General features: G+C 36.2%; 1 protein-coding gene across 48 annotated transcripts in view; it reads left to right on the forward strand.

The window, feature by feature from the left end:
- ZEB1 (zinc finger E-box binding homeobox 1) overlaps positions 1-24641 on the forward strand; it is a 215100-nt gene that overhangs the window by 98809 nt on the left and 91650 nt on the right. For 19 of the 48 annotated variants that reach the window (XM_078329806.1, XM_078329792.1, XM_078329791.1 and 16 more), the window contains one exon: positions 7499-7656. The exons of the other annotated variants lie outside the window; for them this stretch is intronic. The gene's annotated coding sequence lies outside the window, so the exon portion shown is untranslated. The remainder of the gene's footprint in view (positions 1-7498; positions 7657-24641) is intronic. 48 annotated transcript variants of the gene reach the window in all.

Consider the following 24641-nt stretch of genomic DNA (forward strand, 5'->3'; position numbering starts at 1 on the left):
ATTTTTTGAAGGGTTTTTTTGTGTCTCTATCTCCTTCAGTTCTGCTCTGGTCTTAGTTATTTCTTGTCTTCTGCTAGCTTTTGAGTTTTTTTTTGGTCTTGGTCCTCTAGCTCTTTCAGTTTTGATGATAGACTATCAATTTTAGATCTTTCCCCACTTCTCATGTGGGCATTTATTGCTATAAATTACCCTCTAGACACTGCTTTAAATGTGTCCCAGAGATTCTGGTACGTTTTGTCTTCATTCTCATTGGTTTCAAAGAACATTTTCATTCCTGTCTTTATTTCATTGTTTATCTAGTTGACATTCAGGAGCCAGTTGTTCAGTTTCCATGAAGCTGTGTGGTTCTGAGTTAGTTTCTTAATTCTGAGTTCTAAATTGTCCTGTGGTCTGAGAGACTATTATCATTTCCATTCTTTTGCATTTGCTGAGGAGTGATTTACTTCCAATTATGTGGTCAGTTTTAGAGTGGTGCAATGCGGTGCTGAGAAGAATGTATATTCTGTGGATTTGGGATGGAGATTTCTGTAGATGTCTATTATGTCTGCTTGTTCCAGATATGAGTTCAAGTCCTGGATATCCTTGTTGATTTTCTTTCTTGTTGATCTGTGTAATATTGACAGTGGAGTGTTAAAGTCTCCCACTATTATTGTGTTGGAGTCTAAGTCTCTTTGTAGATTAAGAAATTGCTTTATGTACCTGGGTGCTCCTGTATTGGGTGTGTGTATATTTAGGATCATTAGCTCTTCTTGATGCATTGATCCTTTTACTGTGTAATGCCCTTCTTTGTCTTTTTTGATGTTTGTTGGTTTAAAGTCCATTTTATTGGAGATTAGGATTACAAATCCTACTTTTTTTTGCTCTCCATTTGCTTGATAAATCTAATTCCATCCCTTTATTTTGAGCCTCTGTGTGTCCTTGCATGTGAGATGGGTTTCCTGAATACAGGACACTGATGGGTCTTGACTTTTTATCCAATTTGCCAGTCTGTGTTTTGATTGGGGCATTTAGCCCATTTACATTTAAGGTTAATGTTGTTATATGTGAATTTGATCTTGCCATTTTGATGCTAGCTGGATGTTTTGCCCGTTAGTTGATGCATTTTTTTCATTGTGTCAATAGTCTTGACCATTTGGTACGTTTTTGGAGTGGCTGGTACTGGTACCTTTCCTTGTTTAGCGCTGCTTTCAGGAGCTCTTGTAAAGCAGACCTGGTGGTGATGAAATCTCTCAGCAATTTGTCCATAAAGGATTTTATTTCTCCTTCACTTACGAAGCTTAGTTTGGCTGGATATGAAATTCTAGGTTGAAAGTTCTTTTCTTTAAGGATGTTGAATATTGGCCCCCATTCTCTTCTGGCTTGTGAGGTTTCTGCAGAGAGAACTGCTCTGAGTCTGATGGGCTTCCCTTTGTGGGTAACCCAACCTTTCTCTCTGGTTTCCCTTAGCATTTTTCCCTTCATTTCAACCCTGGTGAATCTGACGATTATGTGCCTTGGGGTTGCTCTTCTTGAAGAATATCTTTGTGGTGTTCTCTGTATTTCCTGGACTTGAATGGTGGCCTGGTTTGCTAGAGTGGGGAAGTTCTCCTGGATAATATCCTGAAGAGTGTTTTCCAGCTTCGATTCATTCTCTTCATCATATTCAGGTACACTTATCAAACATAGATTTGGTCTTTTCATATAATCCCATATTTCTTGGAGGCTTTGTTAATTTCTTTTCACCTTTTCTCTATTCTTGCCTTCTCATTTTATTTCATTGAGTTGATCTTCAATCTCTGATATCCTTTCTTCTACTTTGTCAGTTCAGCTATTGAAACTTGTGTATACTTTGCGAAGTTCTCGTGCTGTGTTTTTCAGCTCCATCAAGTTGTTTATATTCTTCTCTAAGCTGTTTATTCTAGTTAACATCTCATCTAACCTTTTTTCTAGGTTCTTAATTTCTTTGCATTGGGTTAGTACATGTTCTTTTAGCTCTGAGAAGTTTGTTATTATCCACCTTCTGAAGCCTGTTTCTGTCAATTCATCAGATTCATTCTCCATCCATCTTTGATCCCTAGCTGGTGAGGAATTGTGATCCTTTGGGGGAGGAGAGGCGTTCTGGTTTTCAGTGTTTTCAACCTTTTTGCACTGGTTTCTTCCCATCTTAGTGGCTTTATCTACCGGTGGTCTTTGTAGTTGGTGACTTTTGGATGAGGTCTCTGAGTTGACAATCTTTTTGTTGATGAAGTTACTTCTTTCTGTATCTTAGTTTTCCTTCTAACAACCAGGCCCCTCTGCTGCAAGACTGCTGGAGGTCCACTCCAGACCCTGCTTGACTGGGGATCACCCGCAGGGGCTGCAGAACAGTAAGGGTTGCTGCTGGTTTTTTCTTCTGTTATCTTTGTCTCAGAAGGGTATCTGCCAGATGTCAGCCTGAGCTCTCCTTTATGAAGTGTCTCTTTAGGTATACAGGGCTCGGGAAGCTGCTTGAGGAGACAGTCTGTCCCTTATAGGAGCTCAAGAGCTGTACTGGGAGCTCCCTTGTTCATGCAGAGCTGCTGGGTAGGTACTTTTAAGTGTGTTGCAGTGGAACTCATAACCTCCTCTTTTCCCAGGTGCTATGTCCTAGGAAGGTTGACTTTATTTGTAAGTTCCTGTCATGCTGCTGCCTTTTTTCATAGATGCCCTGCCCAGCACGGAGTAGTCTAGTCACAGTCTGCCAGCAGAGGTGTTGTTGAGCTGCTGCAGGCTCTGCCCAGCTGCTTTGTGAACTACCTCACTAGTGGTGGTCGCCCTTCCCCACACTGAGCTGGGCCATCCTGGGTCCAGCTGCACTTGCTGCGAAACTCTCAATCCAGAGCATTTCAGATTGCTTGTTTCATAGGGGTGGTACCTGCCGAGCCAGATCACCTGGCTCCCTGTCTCTGCCCCCTCCCTTTCAGTTGAATGGGTGGCTCTGTCTCCCAGGTGTTCCAGGTGCCAGTTGAAACAGCCACCCAGATTTGTGTGTTTCTGTGCACCAACCCAGCACTGGCTGAAACCACCGTCCTGAAAACTCCTGGAGCTCTTTGGCCCAGAAATCTCCTTGTCTGTGTGTAGTGAAAATTTGTTTGGATATGTGGTGGGCACTCACCCTCTGCATTGCTCTTGCTGGGAACTGCACTCTGGAGCTGTTCCTATTTGGCCATCTTGGATCTCCCCAATCCAGCGTGTTTCTTGACCCTGTGCCTCTTTTCCTTGGCTAAGGACCAATTTCCTTGTTCTGAAAATAAAGCTACAAGCAGGCACTTTTTCCTCCATTTGTTGAAGAACATAAACTTATCAAATAATAAAACAAAATGCTATTTCTTGCCAACCTTGGACCAAGTTAGGTAGAAGCCTAGTGGGGAGTGACTGGTTATAGCTTCAGCCACTCCAGGTTGGGAAAACTGCATGGATGGTTGGGAAAACCTTACCAAATGGGGGATAGGCAGTTGTATCAATGGATTCTAGCAGATGCACCCTCCATGGCATGGAGAGGTATTGTCCTTTTATGCTAGAGTACCTTAGAAGAGTATGGGTGTGGGTTGTGACTTATGAGAGGCTCTAGGCTACCCATGCATTGGTTGAGACATCATATGGTATTAATCTACCTTTGGTTTTAAGTTATATTGATAAAACAAATATATTCTTAAAATTTAAGTGTATCCTTTACATCTGTATCAACCATCAGCTATCTAGCAAAATTTAGTATCTTGCAAACTTAAGGCTCTCAGGCTTCTACTGCTAATTTGAGGATAGCTTGGTGGAATTTGCATGGAAGGAGCAGTTCTCTTTTCTCTTTCTGAAATGACCTTCATCTCCCTTTTTATCTGATTGGTTTATCTGTTAAAACCCAGCTTAGGGAAAAAAAGCTTAGACGTTACTTCCCTGCTAAAGCCTTTCCATTTCTAGAAACCTGTCCCCACTGTCCATCCTTCTAAAAGTCAATCCTTGTTTTCTCTCTTTGTTCTCTACCTGGATTGAAGTTGTTTCTGTCCATTAAAACTACCACATTTTATTATAATTTATTTACGTGTCCATCTACCCTACTAGTGAGATCCTTGGGGATAGAAACTGATTTATTAATTTTCTTAACTATACAGTACCTGGCATATGACAGAAGCTCAATACATGTTTGAGTAAATGAATGAATCAATCACTGCACCAACTCAAATCACAGTATTTCCCCCCACCTGATTTCAGGTGACCACATCTGATCCCCTTAGATACAAACATTGACCCTGACTAAACCTGTGTTTGCTTTGATTCATAGATACACATTTGAACTACTGGCCTTCCTTTCTGGTGTGAGTTTAGTTACTCTGGCCTACTGTTCTTTATTCTTTTTCCCCTCACTGACCACCATGCATTAAAGTCAGAAGACCAGTCTTTAAAGCAGATGTTTTGAGTGGGGCAAAGGCTTTTTGTCTTGAAGCCCTGTAAGTCATATGGGAAAAGCAAAGTGCTTGGCATAGGGTGTGGTAGTAGCAGAGAATCTTAATTATAGTTCTTCACATTTAAGTGAAGTTCTGAAGCTATGAAATAGAAAATTAGAAATTATCATCTCAGTTACCTTAGTTTCTACGTGTGGACCACAGAAAATCTTCAGGAATCTTCAAACTGTGAAATGTACAGTGAAATATTGTAGAATATTGGCAGTAATAATCTTCAGGAATCTCCATACTGTGAAATATTGTAGAATATTGGCAGTAAGGAGAAATTTATATTCATTCTTAAAAGAGAACTAAGTTAGATATAGTATCTTCAGATTATCATCTCCCTTGAAGACCCTTGCATGGTTTTACTGTTGAAAAGCAGCATTAAAGATAGTGCAATAGCATCATTGGCTGTATGGCTTTGGAAGAATATAGCTTTCATATCAGAAATGTATTTTTCAAAATGTCTGTGCTATTTCCTTTTTTTTTTTTTGCCAATCAGTTTGAGTTTATGAGGTTGCTCGGGTTAGCCTTGAACTCATGACCTCGCCTTCGCAAGCGCCAGACCTCCAGCGGGAGCCATATTTCCTTTTTAATAATTTTATATTTTTAGCTTTCATTTTAGATTGAGGGGTACATGTGCAGGTTTGTTATGTGGATATACTGGGTGATGCTAAGGTTTGGGTGCAAATGATCCTGTCACCCAAATACTGAGTAAAACCCAATAGTTTTCCAGTCCTTACTCCTTTTTTTTTGTTCCCCCTTTGGTTGTCCCCAGTGTCAGTTGTTCCCATATTTATGTCTATGTGTACCCAATGATTAGCTCCCACTTAGAAGTGAGAACATGTAGTATTTGGTTTTCTGTGCCTGTGTTAATTTGCTTAGGATAATGGACTCCAGCTGAATCCATGCTGCTACCAAGAACAATATTTCATTCTTTTGTTGCCTGCGTAGCATTCCATGGTGTGTGTGTGTATGTATATGTACTTTTTCATGTGAGAATTCATCCAATAAAATACTGATGATTGTGGCATAGGAGTGTAGAATTAGAAGTGCTTGATATGGAAAACAATGTATACATTTCAGAAATCTTTATGCAGCTCTTCTGGAATGTGGGCAGAAATTAGTTTTATGGTTTTTTCTATGGTCAGCCATTTTCTATTGTACTCACCTTGTCAGAAGATACTTAATTTACCACAATTAACTAAAGCTTTTGTTTAAAAAGTATATCTTATGGAAAACAAAACAGAGGTGACTAATTTTTTGTGCACAGTAAATAATGTTTTTAAGTAAGCAGTTCTACAACCAGGTGATGGAAATGATTAAGTAGAAATTGGGACTTGCATGTAATTTTTTAAAAGATTGTGAAACTCATTAATATTATATATGCTTGTCCAACTTCTTTTCTGTTTACAAATTATGCCAGCAACAAAGGTTTATGCAATAGATACGCTTGCAAAAGGTTGTGTTACTATATAATGTAAATGCAAGAGAATCAGTGTTTTAGCAATTAGTCAAAACCTCTAATTTGTCCTCTTCCCAAATGTATTATCTCTTGAGTTATCTAGAAGCGGACACAGTTGTAGGAAAAAATGAGAAAACTTGGCTATATAGGAAGTTTGTTCATCCAGAAAACTTCAAGATTTTTAGTTTGTAACCTTCATTAGAAATTTTTTTTTTAATTTTTTATTGGATTTTAGGTTTTGGGGTACATGAGCAGAGCGTGCAATACAGTTGCATAGGTACACACATGGCAGTGTGCTTTGCTTTCCTTCTCCCCTTCACCCACATTTGGCATTTCTCCCCAGGCTATCCCTCCCCACCTCCCCCTCCCACTGGCCCTCCCCTTTTCCCCCAATAGACCCCAGTGTTTAGTACTCCCCTTTCTGTGTCCATGTGTTGTCATTTTTCATCACCCGCCTATGAGTGAGAATATGCGGTGTTTCATTTTCTGTTCTTGTGTCAGTTTGCTGAGGATGATGTTCTCCAGATTCATCCATGTCCCTACAAACGACACAAACTCATCATTACTGATTGCTGCATGATATTCCATGGTGTATATGTGCCACATTTTTCCAATCCAGTCTATTATCAATGGGCATTTGGGTTGATTCCAGGTCTTTGCTATTGTAAACACTGGGTATATATCCAAAAGACTATAAATCGTTCTACTATAAGGACACATGTACGCGAATGTTCATTGCAGCACTGTTTACAATAGCATTAGAAATTTTTAAATAGTTAAAAGCAACTCTAATTGTAGTTACTTGTTATCAGTTGTTCTTCAGGCATAGTTCTTAAAAGAGAAATTTTAGGAGTATGCTACTCTCATTTCAACAGATAATCATTTAAGATGGTATAATGGTAGAAAACAACTCCAGAATAATGAGGATAGTTTATATGTTTCATAGAGATTCTTTAATCATCAATTTTTAGAAAGTACACTTCATACAAAGTCAAATTTCTTCTTTCGTTTTGTTGTTTTTCTTTTATTAGGTTGAGTTAAGCTTGTTGTTTTTGACCCTTCCCTACTAAATGGTACTTTACCCCATTATACCTCAGTTTATTAATTTTTTTGAAAAGTGTTCTTCTATTTCATTACAGCATTTTACATTTTCTCTAATATGTGTTTACATAATTCACTTTGGAGAAATACATTTATACTATCAGCTTTATGGAGTTACTGAAAAGCAATGCCATCATCAGTGAGAGTATAAATTTTTTTGTAGATTAGTCTTTTCATCATAATTTTGCATAACCTTGTTCCAGCTAGATCAACAAATTGATTATTATATTTTACTATATCATGAATAATGCCCAAAAGCTTAGTAATATGAGTGAAACTTACTGGGGATGATATTTTATTAAGCTGCTATATTTAAATGGTGCTGCAGTTTAGCTATTTCATTGAATCTACGTAGAGTGCATGCTTTACATAGTTAAGAAAAGGTTTTGTTAGCTTTCTTTATGTTGAATGTTTGAGTAACACACAGTTCTGTTGTGCATTAGGATTTGAATCCCTATGTACAAGAATATTTACTACTTTCTTTGTTTCATTTCAGAATGTCCTTATTTAAAAATGTATGAGGCTATTTATAATCGACTCTGTGGAAGTGATTAAAGAGGTGTGAATAATAGGTTATTGGAACTTGACAGCTCATGGTTTGCTAAACTAGTGTTAGAACATGTATGCTGCTCAGATGTACCTTATTTTCCTAAGGTGAGAATTTCTGTTTTGACATGTGGTTTGTTGGTGTAATATATTGCATAGGTTTTTCTCTTTTAAGCGGTTTACCAAATCTTGGTATTTTATTGCCTTATTTTACATTTTCAGCCTGATGAATCAACATTTTATGCTTAATAATAATAACCTAACTATAGGCTATAAACAAAACAGTCAGTATAGACAAGAGTACTGGTCCTTAAGTGTAGCATCAGCCTTCCATTTCAAGCTATCCTATAAAATAAATACAATCAAGCTGTTTTTTTGGTTAATGGGAAAAAACCTCCTTTCTTACAGAACATTTGAAAAAATTTGATAGGTTAACATTCAGTAGTTGTTACTTTGGGAGGAATGTTAGAACTTCTAAAGAAATTTGGGATGGATATAGCTAAAAAAGGAAGAGGTATATATTTAATATTTTATTAAATCTTTATTAATTTTAAATACAAAGACCAGAAAATCATGAATTTGAATCAATTGAATTTCGGTTAGACAGCCTTTTAATTTAAGAATAAAAAGAAATCTAGAAAGTATTTTTAAAATTTTGAGTAAACCATTACTAAATGAATTTCCACTGTTACTTCTGATGGATTCAGAGCATTGCCATTTGGTAGCACTCTCAAGTATTCTCAAGATTTACTAAAATCCGTTTTAATAATTGCAATTCAATTTTCCCTTAGCCAGGAGGTAATATTTCTGAAAATAATATGGTAGGCAAAACTGTGGCAGAGAAAATCTGGCCTCATAGAAAACAAAGGTTAAGGAAATAAAAGTAAAAATTACTATGTATATATTCTACAATAAACCTGAGACATTCTTTTTAAAAATCCAAAATTAACCACGTTTCTCAACATGAAAAACTTACTAGACTAATTCATCACTGGACCCATTTACTCAGTTGTGACCTGTAGCATCAGTCACCCACAAATTTTGAATTATGTAAATCACACCCCTTTTAAAGTTTTTAAACTATCTGGCCTGAAACCTAATTTTTTCCTTGATTTTCACCTTGTTTCCTTTTTCAGGACTGAGAAATTATTGCATAGCAGTCTATATTTTGATGGTACTTAAGGGTATATTTTTTTAGACCTCACCTTCTCCTCATATATTAAAAAGTTGGAGTATAGATGTTTACCAAAAGGTGGTATAATTGTTTGAAAGTATCAGTTGTATATGCATCACATAAATAACCCAAAGGTTTTATAAAAATTAAATGTGATGATGTATTCAAAGAATGCTGCAAGAATTTATTTCTGGAGTACCATGGTACTTTGGAGAGAACTCCAGAGACCTATTTTTATCCTTTTCCTCTAATTACTCTCTGTGTGAATTTGAGTAGTTTACTTAACTTTACTAAGCTTCCTATATCTTTTCCTTAAAAAGTGATAATAATACCATCTCTACCAGTGTCACGGTAGTATTGCTCTAAGGATGTTCTAGTTAAAGTGCTTTGTAACTTGTGAATTGCAATGGAACTGTAAGATTTGCCAATGTTGTACTTGTTGCCAATCTGAAGATTCAAGCTTTAAGTTGAATACGAAGTATGTGACTCTAGAGAAAACATTACTCTGCCCCTACCCTCACCCCACCCCCATTAGTCAGGTTGACAGCTATTCTTAGTTAAGAGATACTTGGGGAAAAGAGGACAGTTTAGAGAGCTCCCTGTAAATATTCATTTACTTCTCGTTCATTTTGGTCTTCTTAGACACTCTTCTTAAAAGACAGTTTTATATCAGTAACTTCAATCTAAAGTCTGTAGAATACTAGGACATTCTGATTATAGGGTCAGTCTAACTTTATAACCCTAGAGTAGTACAGAGAACTCTCATGTTGTTTAGGTTTTCCAACTGAGGACATCCTGTGATCTGTTTCTAGTGCACAAGCTAATCCCACCCATATCCTGTTTGTGAGTAATTGGATAGATGCCTGGAAATTCTAGTGCCAGATTATATAGTACCTTCTACAACAGAAATCCCTGCTTTGAGTTGCTTTACCCTCTACCTAAACAAACACCTCTCACAGGTGAACCTCTATTCTCAAAAGGCAAGATTACATAACATAGATCTCTAGTTCTGTTTTTGTAGTCATGCTTTGGATGGTACTTCCCATTGATCTGGATCAGAGACATATGTAAAATACAAGCAGAGGGTATTGTTTTTCTGTATAACTGAGATAGTAAGTTTTGAATTGTATGCCTCTTCCCATGAATATCAAAGATAGCTTTGTAGGAAAATGAATGATTTTGTCTTAAATTATCTTTTTTATCTAAATTATTAAGAATAGGAAAATACCATTTGTATCATTTGTAGTCTCTCCTTTTGGGTTCTTTTTATAAGATATCAAAATAATATTTTAAAAACCGGATGCATATAGGTGTGTGCAATCTTGTCTTAATTCAGAATAAAATTCCATTGTTAAATTTCAAAGACATGTGTAATAGTGCTGGCATTTATTACAGCATTGTGATAAAGGGCACAAGTTCTAGAATCAGTATCCTGGGTATAAATGCTAACTCCACCCCTTGCTAAAGAATTCTACTGGGCATGGTGAAAATAAGACCTTTCTTCTGTCTACTGCTATATTCTTACCCGTAATTTGTGAATTAATAAAGATTCTTTTGGTTGTAAGTTTTGGAACCCCAACTCTATTAGTAGGTATAAGCCAAAAAAGGGAAGGACTGAAAAGTATAACTCCACAGCTTCTGCACGGCAAAAGAAACAGTCATTAGAGTGAATCGGCAACTAACAGATTGGGAAAAAATTTTTGCAGTTTACCCATCTGACAAAGGGCTGATATCCAGAATTTACAAAGAACTCAAACAGATTTACAGGAAAAAAAACAAGCACATTCAAAAGTGAGCAAAGGATACAAACAGACACTTTACAAAAGAAGACATACATGAGGCCAACAAACATGAAAAATGCTCATCATCACTGGACATTAGAGAAATGCAAATCAAAACTACATTGAGATACCATCTCACGCCAGTTAGAATGGCGATCATTACAAACTCTGGAGGCAACAGATGCTGGAGAGGATGTGGAGAAATAGGAACACTTTTACACTGCTGGTGGGAGTGTAAATTAGTTCAACCATTATGGAAGACAGTGTGGCGATTCCTCAAGGACCTAGACATAGAAATTCCATTTGACCCAGCAATCCCATTACTGGGTATATATCCAAAGGATTATTAATCATTCTACTATAAGGACACATGCACACATATGTTCATAGTGGCACTGTTTACAATACCAAAGACCTGGAACCAACCCAAATGCCCATTGATGATAGACTGGACAGGGAAAATGTGGCACACATACACCATGGAATGTTATGCAGCCATCAAAAATGATGAGTTTGTGTCCTTTGAAGGGACATGGATGAACCCGGAAACCATCATTCTCAGCAAACTGACACAAGAACAGAAAATGAAATACCGCATGTTCTCACTCATAGGTGGGTGTGGAACAATGAGAACACATGGACACAGGGAGGGGAGCACTGCACACTGGGGTCCATTGGGGGGAATAGGGGAGGGACAGCAGGGGGTGAGGAGTTGGGGAGAGATAGCATGGGGAGAAATGCCAGATATAGGTGAAGGGGAGGAAGGCAGGAAAGCACACTGCCACGTGTGTACCTATGCAACTATCTTACGTTGTTCTTTACATGTACCCCAAAACCTAAAATGCAATAAAAAAAAAAAAGAAGAAAAAAATGTGATAGATTCAGGTATTGGTTGATACCAGGGCTCAGACTATAGTATGACTCACTTTCTTTCTCTCCCTGAACCTTGCTTGTATTTCCTCCTCCCCCTCCTTTGTCTAAGACAAGGCTTTAAAAATCAATGAATCTCTGATAGTTGGTTGTAGTTCTGTGGGGTAAGTGGTTATACCCCCTTGTCATTTCTGATTGTGTTTCTTTGGATTTTTGGTCTCTTCTTATTTGTCTAGCTAGCAGTCTATTTTATTAATTTTTTTCAAAAAAACTAGCTCTTGAATTTGTTGAACTTTTGAATGGTTTTTCTTGTCTCTGTCTCCTTCAGTTCAGCTCTGATTTTGATAGTTTCTTGTCTTCTGCTAGCTTTGGGGTTTTTTGCTCTTGATTCTCTATTTCTTTTAGTTGTGATGTCAGGCTGTTAACTTGAGATCTCACTATCTTTTTGATGTGGGCATTTGGTGCTATAAATTTCCCTCTTAACATTGCCTTAGCTGCATCCCAGAGATTCTGGTACATTTTCTCTTTATTTTCATTAGTTTTAAAGAACTTCTTGATTTTGTCCTTAATTTTATTATTTACCCAGAAGTCATTCATTAGTAGGTTATTCAATTTCCATGTAATTGTATGATTTTAGTGATTTTCTTAGTCTTTATTTTGAATTTGATGGCACTGTGGTCCAAGAGACTGTTATGATTTGTTTATATTTGCTGAGGAGGGTTTTACTTCTGATTATGTGAGCAGTTTTAGAGAGAGTGCCATGTGGTAGTGAAAAGAATGTATATTCTATTGTTTTGGGGTGAAGAGTTCTGTAAATATCTATCAGGTCCATTTGATCTAGTGCTGCGTTCAGGTCCTGAAAGCTTTGTTAACTTTCCGTCTCAGTTATCTCATATTGTCAGTAGAGTGTTAAGTTTCCTACTATTATTGCATGAGAGTCTCAGTCTCTTTGAAGGTCTCTAAGAAGTTGCTATATGAATCTGGGTGGTCCTGTGTTGGGTACATACATATTTAGGATAGTTTGATCTTCTTGTTGAATTGAACACTGTACCATTATGTAATGCCCTTCTTTGCCTTTTTTTAAATCTTTGTTGGTTTAAAGTCTGTTTTGTCAGAAAATAGGATTGCAACCCCTGCTTTTTTTGTTTTCCATTTGCTTGGTAGATTTTCTTCCATCCCTTTATTTTGAGCCTAAATCCATCTCATTGCATGTGAGATGGATCTCTTGAAGACAGCATACCAGTGGATCTTGGTTCTTTTAATTGGGGCATTTAGCCCATTTACATTTAAGGTTGAGAGTGATGTGTGTGGATTTGATCCTGTCTTAACAATGCTAGCTAGTTACTTTGCAGACTTGTTTATGTGGTTGATTTTATAGTGCCACTGGTCTGTGTACTTAAGTGTGGTTTTGTATTATATGGTAATGTCTTTCCTTTCCCTATTTAATGTTTCCTTCAGGAGCTCTGGTAAGGCAGATGTGGTGGTAACAAATTCTCTTCGCATTTGCTTGTCTAAAAGAATCTTATTTCTCCTTCACTTATGATGCTTAGTTTGGCTAAATATGAAATTCTGGGTTAGAATTTCTTTAAGAATGTTGAATATTGGCTCACAATCTCTTCTGGTTTGGAGGGTTTCAGAGGCCATTATCCTTAGCAAACTAACACAAGAATACTGCATGTTCTTACATATGAATAGAAACTTAATAATGAGAACATATGGACACATAGAGGGAAACAACAGACACTGGCACCTGCCAGAGGGTGGAAGGTATGAGGAAGAGAGGATCAGAAAAAATAACTAATGGGTACTAGGCTTAATACATGGGTGGTCAAATAGTAAGTACAGCAGACCCTCATGACACAGGTTTACCTATGTAACAAACCTGCATTTGTACCCCTGAACTTAAAAACAAAAGGTCAGTGAATCTGCTGGGAATACTTAGAGGCAGAACTCTTACTTGAGGGAAGGATTTATATATAATTCTGACATTCTGTTTTTGATATTCTTTGTATGTAATTGCATATTATTTTGAAATATAAATCTTTTAATTTTCTTAAACTTATAAATGACATTTCTAATAGTATTCTATTTAAGATTTTATACTGGTTAAGATATAGACTGTTAGAATGAATTCAGGGTAAACTGTGTTTGTGTACTGGGGAAACTGTGTAGGGGCAGTTTACAGGGTCATCTGTTAATCAGTTACTGAAATAGGCAATTTATATAAATTGCTAATTTAGTCTTTAAAATAATCTTATAAATAGTTGTATTTAGAAACTGCTTCCTTTTGCAAACCAAACACTGCCTTTAAACATAGCATCTTAGACTGCTACTACCCTGCAGACATGACTAGAACTTACTAAAAATTATCTTTTTTCACCTTAATAATGACTTAGTAATATGGCTTTTATCTAAATTTTCTAATTTTTCCACATTAAAATGTACATCAATTTGAACTGTGAAATTTCAATTTACTGAAATAAAAATAATTTATACCACTGCTAATACAGTGTAAAATTTTTAGGCTTAGCTTATGATTAACATTACTTGGGAAATAAACTGCTACACATTTACTTATACACATAATTTATATAGAAAATAAATCAGTCTGTGGAAATAGATTATAAGCCTTTTTAGCTACAGAAACAAAATTGTTTAGAGTGAACTTACATAGCAAGACAAAACTGAAAACAGACTTTAGAAACTAGCATAATACAAAGTTTACAATTTACAAAAATTACTTCATTTAAATAGCAATTATTTTTATTTACTTTCATTGAAGAAATAAAATGCTATGATTCAACTTAAAGTATATAGTCTTTTGCATGGTTGGGATGATTTTGTAAGGCCCAAATCAGTACTGCTTACTACTGTACAAAGAATGTATATGTTTTATGGGTCATGTTTTTGGTTCTTTCACCCAGAACAAAAATTTAAAGGGAAACATTTTCTTCTGTTTCCAAAAGAAATCTGTTGGGGTATATGGAGGGAATGATGCACGACCCTAAATTGGCAGAGAACTTGGGTGTGTATACAAGGAGCTAATCTCTCACTTAGTTCCAGGTACGTATCTTGGTTGTTGACCAGAAAAGTACCTGGCCAGAAGCTCACATATCTCTCCTCGTATTTTCCATCCTATAAATGTGGCCTTGCCTGGCAGGAGCATTGCCTTAAACTAAACTGGAAATAAGAAGCAGCGCTCATTATACTGTACACTTGATCATAGCCAAAAAGCCAAGAAGCAATCGTTCATTATACTACAAATCTCTATTGTATGAGGAGGAATAGTGGGCAGACAGATCACTCCAGGACATGCCTAGTATTTTGACATCCCAGAGTATGTTGCAGAGATCCTATTATGTAAACATCTCAGAAGCATATTTAAACAAAATTTATTTTAAATTTTAGTTTTTATAAGCTTTTTAAAACTCCACATGCTACTTTTAGTGGGATATAAGGATTATCAAGTCAAACTTCAAAAAATTAGAAACCTTAAAATGCCATACAGAAAATAAAGTTCTCTGAACCTAGGTGTTACTAATTCATTCAAGATAAATTTAATCATTTATTATTTATGGATATAATCTAATGGAATAATTTTAATACTTTAATGAAAACATTACTTTAACCACATGTACAAAACTCATAGGAAAACCTGAAAATTCTTAATTATAAACTCTAAGACCTATTTAGTATAACAGTTAAGAGGATTGTCTTTAAATCTTTATGAAAATGTGAAGTGAAGCAACATAAACATTAATTTGTTGACAAAGTAGTTTATTTTAAACATATAAGAACAGAAAAGGTGGAGACTTGGTGGTTGTAAATTTGGACAGGAATATATTGAAATATGTGTATGTGGTTACAGATGTCAGTGTTCTGGTCCCTGCCTGCAAAAAGCATATGTTCTTTTTAAGGAGTCAACACAGGTATGATACCATATTGAAAGAATTATACCAATGATACTTAGTAAGTACTAATTACCCCAGAATATAGTGTAGACCAACATTGTCCAGTAGAACTTTCTTTGATGAAAGAAATGTTCTTTATGTGTTTTCTCTAATAGCCACTGGCTACCTGTGGTTAGTTGAGCACTTGAAATGTATGCTGTATGAATGAGGAATTTAATTTTATAATTTTATTTAGAAATTTAATTAACTAAAGATAGGCATGGTGGCTCACACCTATAATCCCAGCACTTTGGGAGGCCAAGGCAGGTGGATCGCTTGAGCTCAGGAGTTTGAGACCAGCCTTGGCAACACAGCAAAACCCTTTCTCTACAGAAAATGAAAAAATTAGCCAGGTGTGGTAGTGTGTACCTGTGGTTCTAGCTATTCAGGAGGCTGAGGAAAGAGAATCACTTGAGCCTGGAAGGTTGAGGCTACAGTGAGCTGTGATCATGCCACTGCACTCCAATGTGAGCAACAGAGCACAAGACCCTTTCTCAAAATTTTTTTAAAATCCAGTATGAATAGATACATTTGATTAGTGGCTAACCTTATTAAATGGTACAATTCTGAAAAGATACATGTCTCAGGAACCCTTCATTTAAAAGTGATTTACAGCCCCAAAGTGCTTTTGACTATGTGGGTTATGTTTATTGATATTTACTGTATTAAAAATAGAAAAAATGTTAAATATTCATTTTTAATAATAAGGTTACTACATGTTAACATAAAATACCTTTGAGGAAAAACTATTTTTTTAAAGAGAGTGACATTGTTTTACATGTTTACAAATCTCTTTAATGTGTAGCTTAATATAAGGCTGTTGAATTCTCATATCTGCTTCTACATCCTACCTGTTGCAATGCGTTGAACTGTATTAAAACCTAACCTCATGTAGATACATAGTTGGAATTAGGCTTTTTAGATAATTGTGGATATTCGTTGATTATTGTACCAAAACTCAGTTTCTTAAAGTTTAGTTGTGATGTAAAATATGAAACCATATCAATGAATTTTATAGTTTCTTACATTAAAAATAACTGCTCCCTTGAACTTTGAGTGGACTTTTTACCCTCTTATGTATTTGCAACATCACGCATTGGTTATTTGGAATATATTGGTTCACTGAGTTATGCAGATCTTCCAAATGTTGACACATTCCATTTTACCAGAATTAAAAATCACTAATAGTAGCACCAATCTTATTAGAAGGATCTTCAAAATTAGGAAATTGTAAAACCCAACTGCAGTTAACATGTTTTCCAAAATTCTCATTTATATCTGAAAGCTGAAATTTTATTGGTAACAAATTTGGCCAATTTGTTTTTGTTAAAATGACAAGCATACTTGGTTTATTTTTGAGAAAAATATCTGCCAAATACTCAAACCTGAATAACGATTGTTTGTCAGTTAGTTATTCTTTCAAGTTAAATTGATGTACCATGAAAAAAGCAGCTAGTTCGGCTGGCAACTCAATTCCAGGACCGATTTTCTGTAAGACAGCTGTTATACTTTGATGTCCAGCAGAAGCGTTTTGTGTATACGTCCCATTTTGTTGTACAGATCATTAAAAAGACATACACTAAAGGGTCATCAAAACTTATTAAAGTAATTTTTACTTCATCAAGGATGTACTTAAGTGAAACTGGCAAATGTTTTATCTGGAAATGCATGGCAGTGAGGGATACAAGATTATAGTTTGCTGTTGCTGCCTCGGTAAGTGCTAAGATGCCAACAGTTTGACCTACCATTGTCTTTGTATCATCAGTGCAAATGCCAAAGGAGTGAAAAAGGCAAGTAATGCCTTAGTAGTATTATAAAAATGGTTTTGACCTTGCTGGAAAGATAACAACGGAGGAAAGAAATTGCTTTTAATTAGAATAAGTTAGAGAAGACTCCATGATAGATTATGCATGCCCTACTTTATTTGTTTTTCTTTTTTTTTTTTTTTTTTAATTTTTTATTGGATTTTAGGTTTTGGGGTACATGAGCAGAGCATGCAAGACAGTTGCGTAGGAACACACATGGCAGTGTGCTTTTCTTTCCTTCTCCCCTTCACCCACATTTGGCATTTCTCCCCGGGCTATCCCTCCCCACCTCCCCCTCCCACTGCCCCTCCCCTTTTCCCCCCAATAGACCCCAGTGTTTAGTACTCCCCTTTCTGTGTCCATGTGTTCTCATTTTTCATCACCTGCCTATGAGTGAGAATATGTGGTGTTTCATTTTCTGTTCTTGTGTCTGTTTGCTGAGGATGACGTTCTCCAGATTCATCCATGTCCCTACAAACGACACAAACTCATCATTTCTGATTGCTGCATAATATTCCATGGTGTATATGTGCCACATTTTTCCAATCCAGTCTATTATCAATGGGCATTTGGGTTGATTCCAGGTCTTTGCTATTGTAAACAGTGATGCAATGAACATTCGTGTACATGTGTCCTTATAGTAGAACGATTTATAGTCTTTTGGATATATACCCAGTAATGGGATTGCTGGGCACACAAAGAGGAGCTGGTACCATTCCTTCTAAAACTATTTCAAACAATCCAAAAAGAGGGAATACTTCCTAAATCATTTTACGAGACCAACATCATTCTGATACCAAAACCCGGCAGAGACCCAACAAGAAAAGAAAACTTCAGGCCAATATCCATGATGAACATAGATGCAAAAATCTTCAATAAAATATTGGCAAGCCGAATGCAACAGCAAATCAAAAAACTTATTCACCATGATCAAGTAGGATTCATCCCGGGGATGGAAGGCTGGTTCAACATACGCAAGTCTATAAACGTAATTCACCACATAAACAGAACCAAAAACAAAAACCACATGATTATCTCAATTGACGCAGAGAAGGCATTTGACAAAATTCAACAGCCCTTTATGCTAAAAACCCTCAATAAACTCGGTATCGATGGAACGTATCTCAAAGTAATAAAAGCTATTTATGACAAACCAACAGCCAATATCATACTGAATGGGCAAAAACTGGAAGCATTCCCTTTGAAATCTGGCACTAGACAAGGATGCCCTCTTTCACCACTCCTATTCAATATAGTTCTGGAAGTTCTAGCCAGAGCAATCAGGCAAGAAAAAGAAATAAAGGGTATTCAAATAGGAAAGGAAGAAGCCAAATTGTCTCTATTTGCAGACGACATGATAGTATACCTAGAAGACCCCATCGCCTCAGCCCAAAAACTCCTGAAACTGATAAGCAACTTCAGCAAAGTCTCAGGATATAAAATCAATGTGCAAAAATCACAAGCATTCGTCTACACTAATAACAGACTTAAAGAAAGCCAAATCAAGAACGAACTGCCATTCACAATTGCTACAAAAAGAATAAAATACCTTGGAATACAACTCACAAGGAACGTAAGGGACCTCTTCAAGGAGAACTACAAACCACTGCTCAACGAAATCAGAGAGGACACAAACAGATGGAGAAATATTCCATTTTCATGGTTAGGAAGAATTAACATCGTGAAAATGGCTATACTGCCCAAAGTAATTTACAGAATCAACGCTATCCCCATCAAGCTACCATTGACTTTCTTCACAGAACTGGAAAAAACCACCATGAACTTCATATGGAACCAAAAGAGAGCCCGCATAGCCAAGTCAATTCTAAACAAAAAGAACACAGCGGGGGGCATCACACTACCGGATTTCAAACTATACTACAAGGCTACAGTAATCAAAACAGCATGGTACTGGTACCAAAACAGAGATATAGACCAATGGAACAAAACAGGCACCGGAGGCAACACAACATATCTACAACTATACAATCTTGGATAAACCTGACGAAAACAAGCAAGGGGGAAAGGATTCCCTGTTTAACAAATGGTGTTGGGAAAACTGGCTAGCCATGTGCAGAAAGCAGAAACTGGACCCCTTCCTGACACCTTACACTATTTATTTTTCTTTACCTGCTTCTTTCTATAAAAACAAAAGTAGAAAAGCAATTAACATGTTAAAAATTGTTTATTTTTTAATCATTCTTTAATTCAGCAATTATTAACTACTTTGCATTAAGTGATTTTTGTTGTTGATATATGGGAAATACATAGTGTTTAGAATAACGATCATGCTAATAAAGCATCTGTGCCCCTACTATAGAGCACTGCTGTGTTCTGGGCACTGTGTTTATGTGATTTTAAATGCACTAACATACTCTTCATGGTAACCTTAGGAGGTAGGTTTTATAGAAAGTTCACTGGAATTAGTGCCAGGCTCACTGTTTTTGATAACTAGATAAATTACTTCTTTGGATTTCAGTTTTCTCAAGTATAAAATAGGAAACTGAGACATATCTTCAGATCCTTACCAGGCTTAGAATTCATTAATTAAACATGTATTTCACAGCAGGGTAACCCTTTATTGACACATTATCAGAATACTCCACATTTGGTTAGGAAGCCTTAAAAACAATTACCAAATCATTAACATAAACTTTATGAAACTTTATGTCCCTTTCATTTTAAAATCATGGAGTCAATACATTTTTCATAGCACTTAATGCTTTACTGATACATAATTGGAACACTGAACACTTGACCAGTGGTAGTGTGAACATAAATAGTAAATGTGAGCATAATGTAAAAATGATGGGATATGGTCACTGTGGCAAAGGAATACAAAAGCACAAAGAACAAGAGTCAGGAAAGGTCAAGAAGAGCATCACTAAAGCAGCAGTGGTTTAGTTTGTTTATTAATTCAACAGATTATCTCATATGCCTTTGTTATGCCCTATCAAGGGCATAACAAAACTTAGAACTTAGACTACCAGAGGGAACAAAATGATGTCTTTGCCTTCATGGAGCTTACATTTCAGTGGGGGAGTGTGGTAGGTAGAATAAGGGCCTCCCAAATATGTCCATGTCCTAATCCTAGAACCTATGAATATGTTTCATTACTTAACAAAGGAGTATTAAGTAGCAAAGGCATTAAGGTCACTAATTAGGTGACCTTAAAATCGGGACATTACTTTGGGTTACCTGGCTAAACATAATACAGTGTTCCTTAAAAGTGGAAGCTGGTGTTTGAAGAAGGGTCTGTGTCAGAATGATGTGACATGAGAAAGTTTCAACTGGCCATTGATAGCTTTGAAGATGGAAGGGGCCATGTGCCAAGGAATGCAGCAGCCTCTATAAGCTGGAAAAGGCAGGAAAATGGATTCTCCCCGAGAGCCTCTGGAAAGAACACAGTTCTGCCAACATCTTGATTTTAGTCCAGTGAGACCCATATCGGACATCTAGTTGTGAAATAATAAATGTATGCTATTTTAAGCCTCTTAGGAGTATGTTAATTTGTTACATCAACAATAGAAAACTAATACAGAGTAAAAGACAGTAAACAAGTAACTAAACAAGATACTTACAGACTGTGATGGATGCTTTGAAGGAAATAAATAGGATGATGTGAAAGAGTAAAGGATAGAGCATGTTAGTTTAGATGGTCATGGAAGTCTTCTTTGGAACTATGACACTGGAGTGGAAAAGAAAGAGCCAGCCTTGTGGAGTTGGAGATAGAGCATCCCAGGCAGAGGGAAAGGCAAGTGCAAGGGCATGGAGAAGCCTTGCCTTTTACAAAAAACAAACAGGTCACTTAGTGAGAATGAATAGAATAGTGGAAAAGTTGCAGGCCCAAAAATGTGGAGCCTTGCAGGAATGATGGAACAATAGAGAGCCATTGGAAGGCTTTAAGAAGCAGAGTGATACGTTTTGCTTTATGTTTCTGAAAGATCACCCTGGCTGCTATGTGGTAAATAGAGACAAGGGACCAATGACATGGGTATTGTAGTCCAGAAGAGGAAACAAACTAGTGGCATTGATTCCTGGAAAGGATTGTTGATGATGGACAGGATATGAGTTCCAAAAGATGAGTAGGAATTTGGTCCTAGAGAAGAAGAATGCATAGCAGAAGCATGAACGTTCAGGGATGTCTGGGAAATGGAATCTACTTTGCAGAATAGTAGCAAGTGAAGATGAAGAGATCGTTTAAGCCATTAGGTATGCAGTTAGGAGACCCTTATTTGCCATGGATGAGAGTTTGGAATTTATGGCATAAGCAATTGGAGAGCCATCAGAAACTTCGAATTAAGAGAACAAAACAATATCTGACCTGAGGTTTTGTGGTTAATAATATGTATGTCTTCCATTTTCGTTCTGAAGTAAAGGAGAATAATAAGGGTACTTTCAATTTTATCAGCTTAGATTCTAAGACATTCAGAAAGTTTTGATTAAGTACTTGTCAATGAAGTCTTTAATAATTCATTGGAAACCTCACTTTTATTCGGTTTCATTTTTTATTGTAAGGATTTTCTTTTCATTTATGTGTTCTACTCTCCTGCTGTCTTTGGAGAGACAGTACAGTAACCTGTTCAGAGCATGGATTCCAGCACCCCATGGCCTAAGGTACCATCCTGGCTACCGGTACCAACTGGTCAACCTTTGGCAAGTTATATAACCTCTCTAAGTTTCAGTTTCATTGCTATAAAATAAATATAATAATAACTCTTACTTGAAGTGGCTCCTGTAAGGATTAACTGATTCAGTGCATATAAAGCACTGAATATATGATAAGCACTTTCTGGGTCAGGGTTTGGAACAGGGTACAGAAGTAAACGAGGAGCATTGGTTGTAAGCTTTTCTATTTATCAGTAATAGCAATGTGATATGTTATTTCTTTAAAGCACTTTTAAAATGCCCATTTCCCAGTTCCTTTTCATATCTGGTGTTAAATTTGCTATTTATATGTGTTTTTCCAAGAATGTCCACTTCTTTCATCACAGAGCCCACTTGCTCTCCAAGAAAAAGATTTATATAAGAAAATGAGTAGTTACTTTGCATGGTCTTCTGGTTTATTGGATATTATTTATTTTCTGGAATAAGTTATGTCCAGAGAGGATTATAATTCACACTGCTACTCAGGTAACTCAGGTAAAACAAAACGAGGAATTTTTTGGTATGACAGTTCAAATTTATTTAACTTTCCAACTTTCCAAATATTTCATATTTCCAAATATTTCATTTAACCTCTCAAATGTTTCATGTTTCCAAATGACATATATTTGATTTCCAATATATTTCAAATAAAAAAGAAACAAAATACTCAATTTGACCTCTGTGGCACATTAGCAAGGCATAAAAGAGATTAACATAATTAGGTAAGGACTCTTACAGTATTTATTTTCTATATCACTTTTAATTTAGCATTTATGTACTGTGGCATTTCTCTATATAATTCATATATGTTACTCATATTTGTAAAGACAACATATCTCAGAAGTGGAGACTATAGATATTAAATGTCTTAATTTTCCTATCTTCTGAAGCACTTAAGTCAGAGGAACTAAATTATTCATTCTCATTTGACAATTCACAGTCTTGTAACATATTATAATGCTTAGAAGAGCTCAGTAAAACTAAACTCTAGTTACCTATAAATTGTTTGTTTTTAATACTTCATTAGGAAATAAATTCCAATTAAAATATCATTAATTATGCTCCTTGCTCTTCCATGTTTTTCCAATGTAGGAGCAGAAAGACTTTCTTTACAAGACTAGACTCATGGATTAGTACCCCATGTTGAAATTTGCCTCTCAGGAAAGCTTCCAGAGAGGAAGTCTCCTAGCTGGTTACCAACAAGCCTTACTTAGATTTCTGTATGTTTTCACTCCCCTGGAAGTAAGGGAGAATCTATCCTCAAACTACATCCTTGGGGTTCATGATCTTTTTCTCTTCACTTTTCCTATGATTTCCCTTCCCATGGTCAGGAGTTTCAAATTACACATACAGCATTACTAGTTTAAAGTAATCTTTCTTCATCTTATTTTCACAACCAGTTCTGCTGCTAATCAATGAGTCCCAAATCCAATCAAAGCAAAATTACCTCCTGGGATTAGTAAATGACAAAATACTTCTTAAAATTTTTTCATAAAATGAAAAAAACAGAATCATGCCAACTCCTGTGGTTGAAACTATTTAAATATTTGACTGTGTTTGTGGATATATGTGAGATACTATAACCTGTACTTTGGGGATGCTCATTGTCCTTGACAAGTAAAAATGTACACTCTCCACAAGGGCTTCCTCCTGGTGTCTGTGTGGTATGAGGGCAGCTTCCCTCAGCACGAGCTGAAAGAAGTCACTTGTCCTCGTGTTCGGCAAGTATTACCTTCCTTTACCTTTTATATAATGTTATTTAGCCTTGAATAGGAAAGGTAAATGTTTTTCATACTTTAAAATAGACTTCTGTCTTTCCAAAGAAGAAGATAGAGCTTATTATTGTTTCATAAAACCATAAAATCATTTTCATTTCAAAATGCATGATGTTTATTTGCAGCATACTATTTATCAACTAATAAATGTCCTTTTACCTTTCATTATTCTTTAAATTGTATTTCAGTATCATGATTACTGTTTTTAATTATACCTCCTATTCACTGTGATACCAAATTTAAATAACGTAAAAATGTTAAGGAAGAGAGCTCGGTGCCGTGGCACATATCAGTCAGTAATCCTAACACTTTGGGAGGCCAGGCCGGAGGATTGCTTGGGGCCAGGAGCTCAAGACCACTGTAGGCAACAGCGAGACCTTGTCTCTATTTAAAGAAAAAGTTCTTTAAATTACCTGGATGTGGTGGCACAGGCCTTTAGGCCCAGCTACTTGAGCGGCTGAGGCAGGAGGATCACTTGAACCTAGCAGTACGTACACAGCTGCCGTGAGCTATGATCATGTCACCAGCCTGGGTGACAGTGAGACCCCATGTCTAAAGTATACATATACGTATATACATACATAGAAATACATACATATACATATGTACATACATACATACATGGAGAGCCAGCAAATATTTTGCCCAATCTCAGTTCAGTTTTCTAAAGTTTGCCACTAGCAACAGTATGCTGAAAATCATGTGACTTTTTCTTTGCACATTTAAAATATATCTTTAAATTTTTTAAGTAATATAAACATTCAAATATTATAAAAGGAATAAGGCAGAAAAACAAGTCACTCTTTTAGTACCTCATTTCCCCATTTGTATATCCTTCTAGACATTGTGAATTGATGTTAAGGTACATGTATAGTATAGATACTATACTGCATTTACTGTATTTTCTGCAAGAATGGAATCAAACTATTTTGGGAAACTCTCTATATCAGTACCAAATGATATATCTTAGATGACTATTAAGGTTTTTTTTTAATAGTTAAAAACAAGTTTTCAGATAAACATAAGTATGCATATTTGCATACCTGTGTTAATTTGTAGGGTGCTAAGAAATTGTTACATCAACAGGTAAA

This window comes from Callithrix jacchus, chromosome 7 (genome assembly GCF_049354715.1).
Source record: "Callithrix jacchus isolate 240 chromosome 7, calJac240_pri, whole genome shotgun sequence".
NCBI classification, from domain to species: domain Eukaryota; kingdom Metazoa; phylum Chordata; class Mammalia; order Primates; family Cebidae; genus Callithrix; species Callithrix jacchus.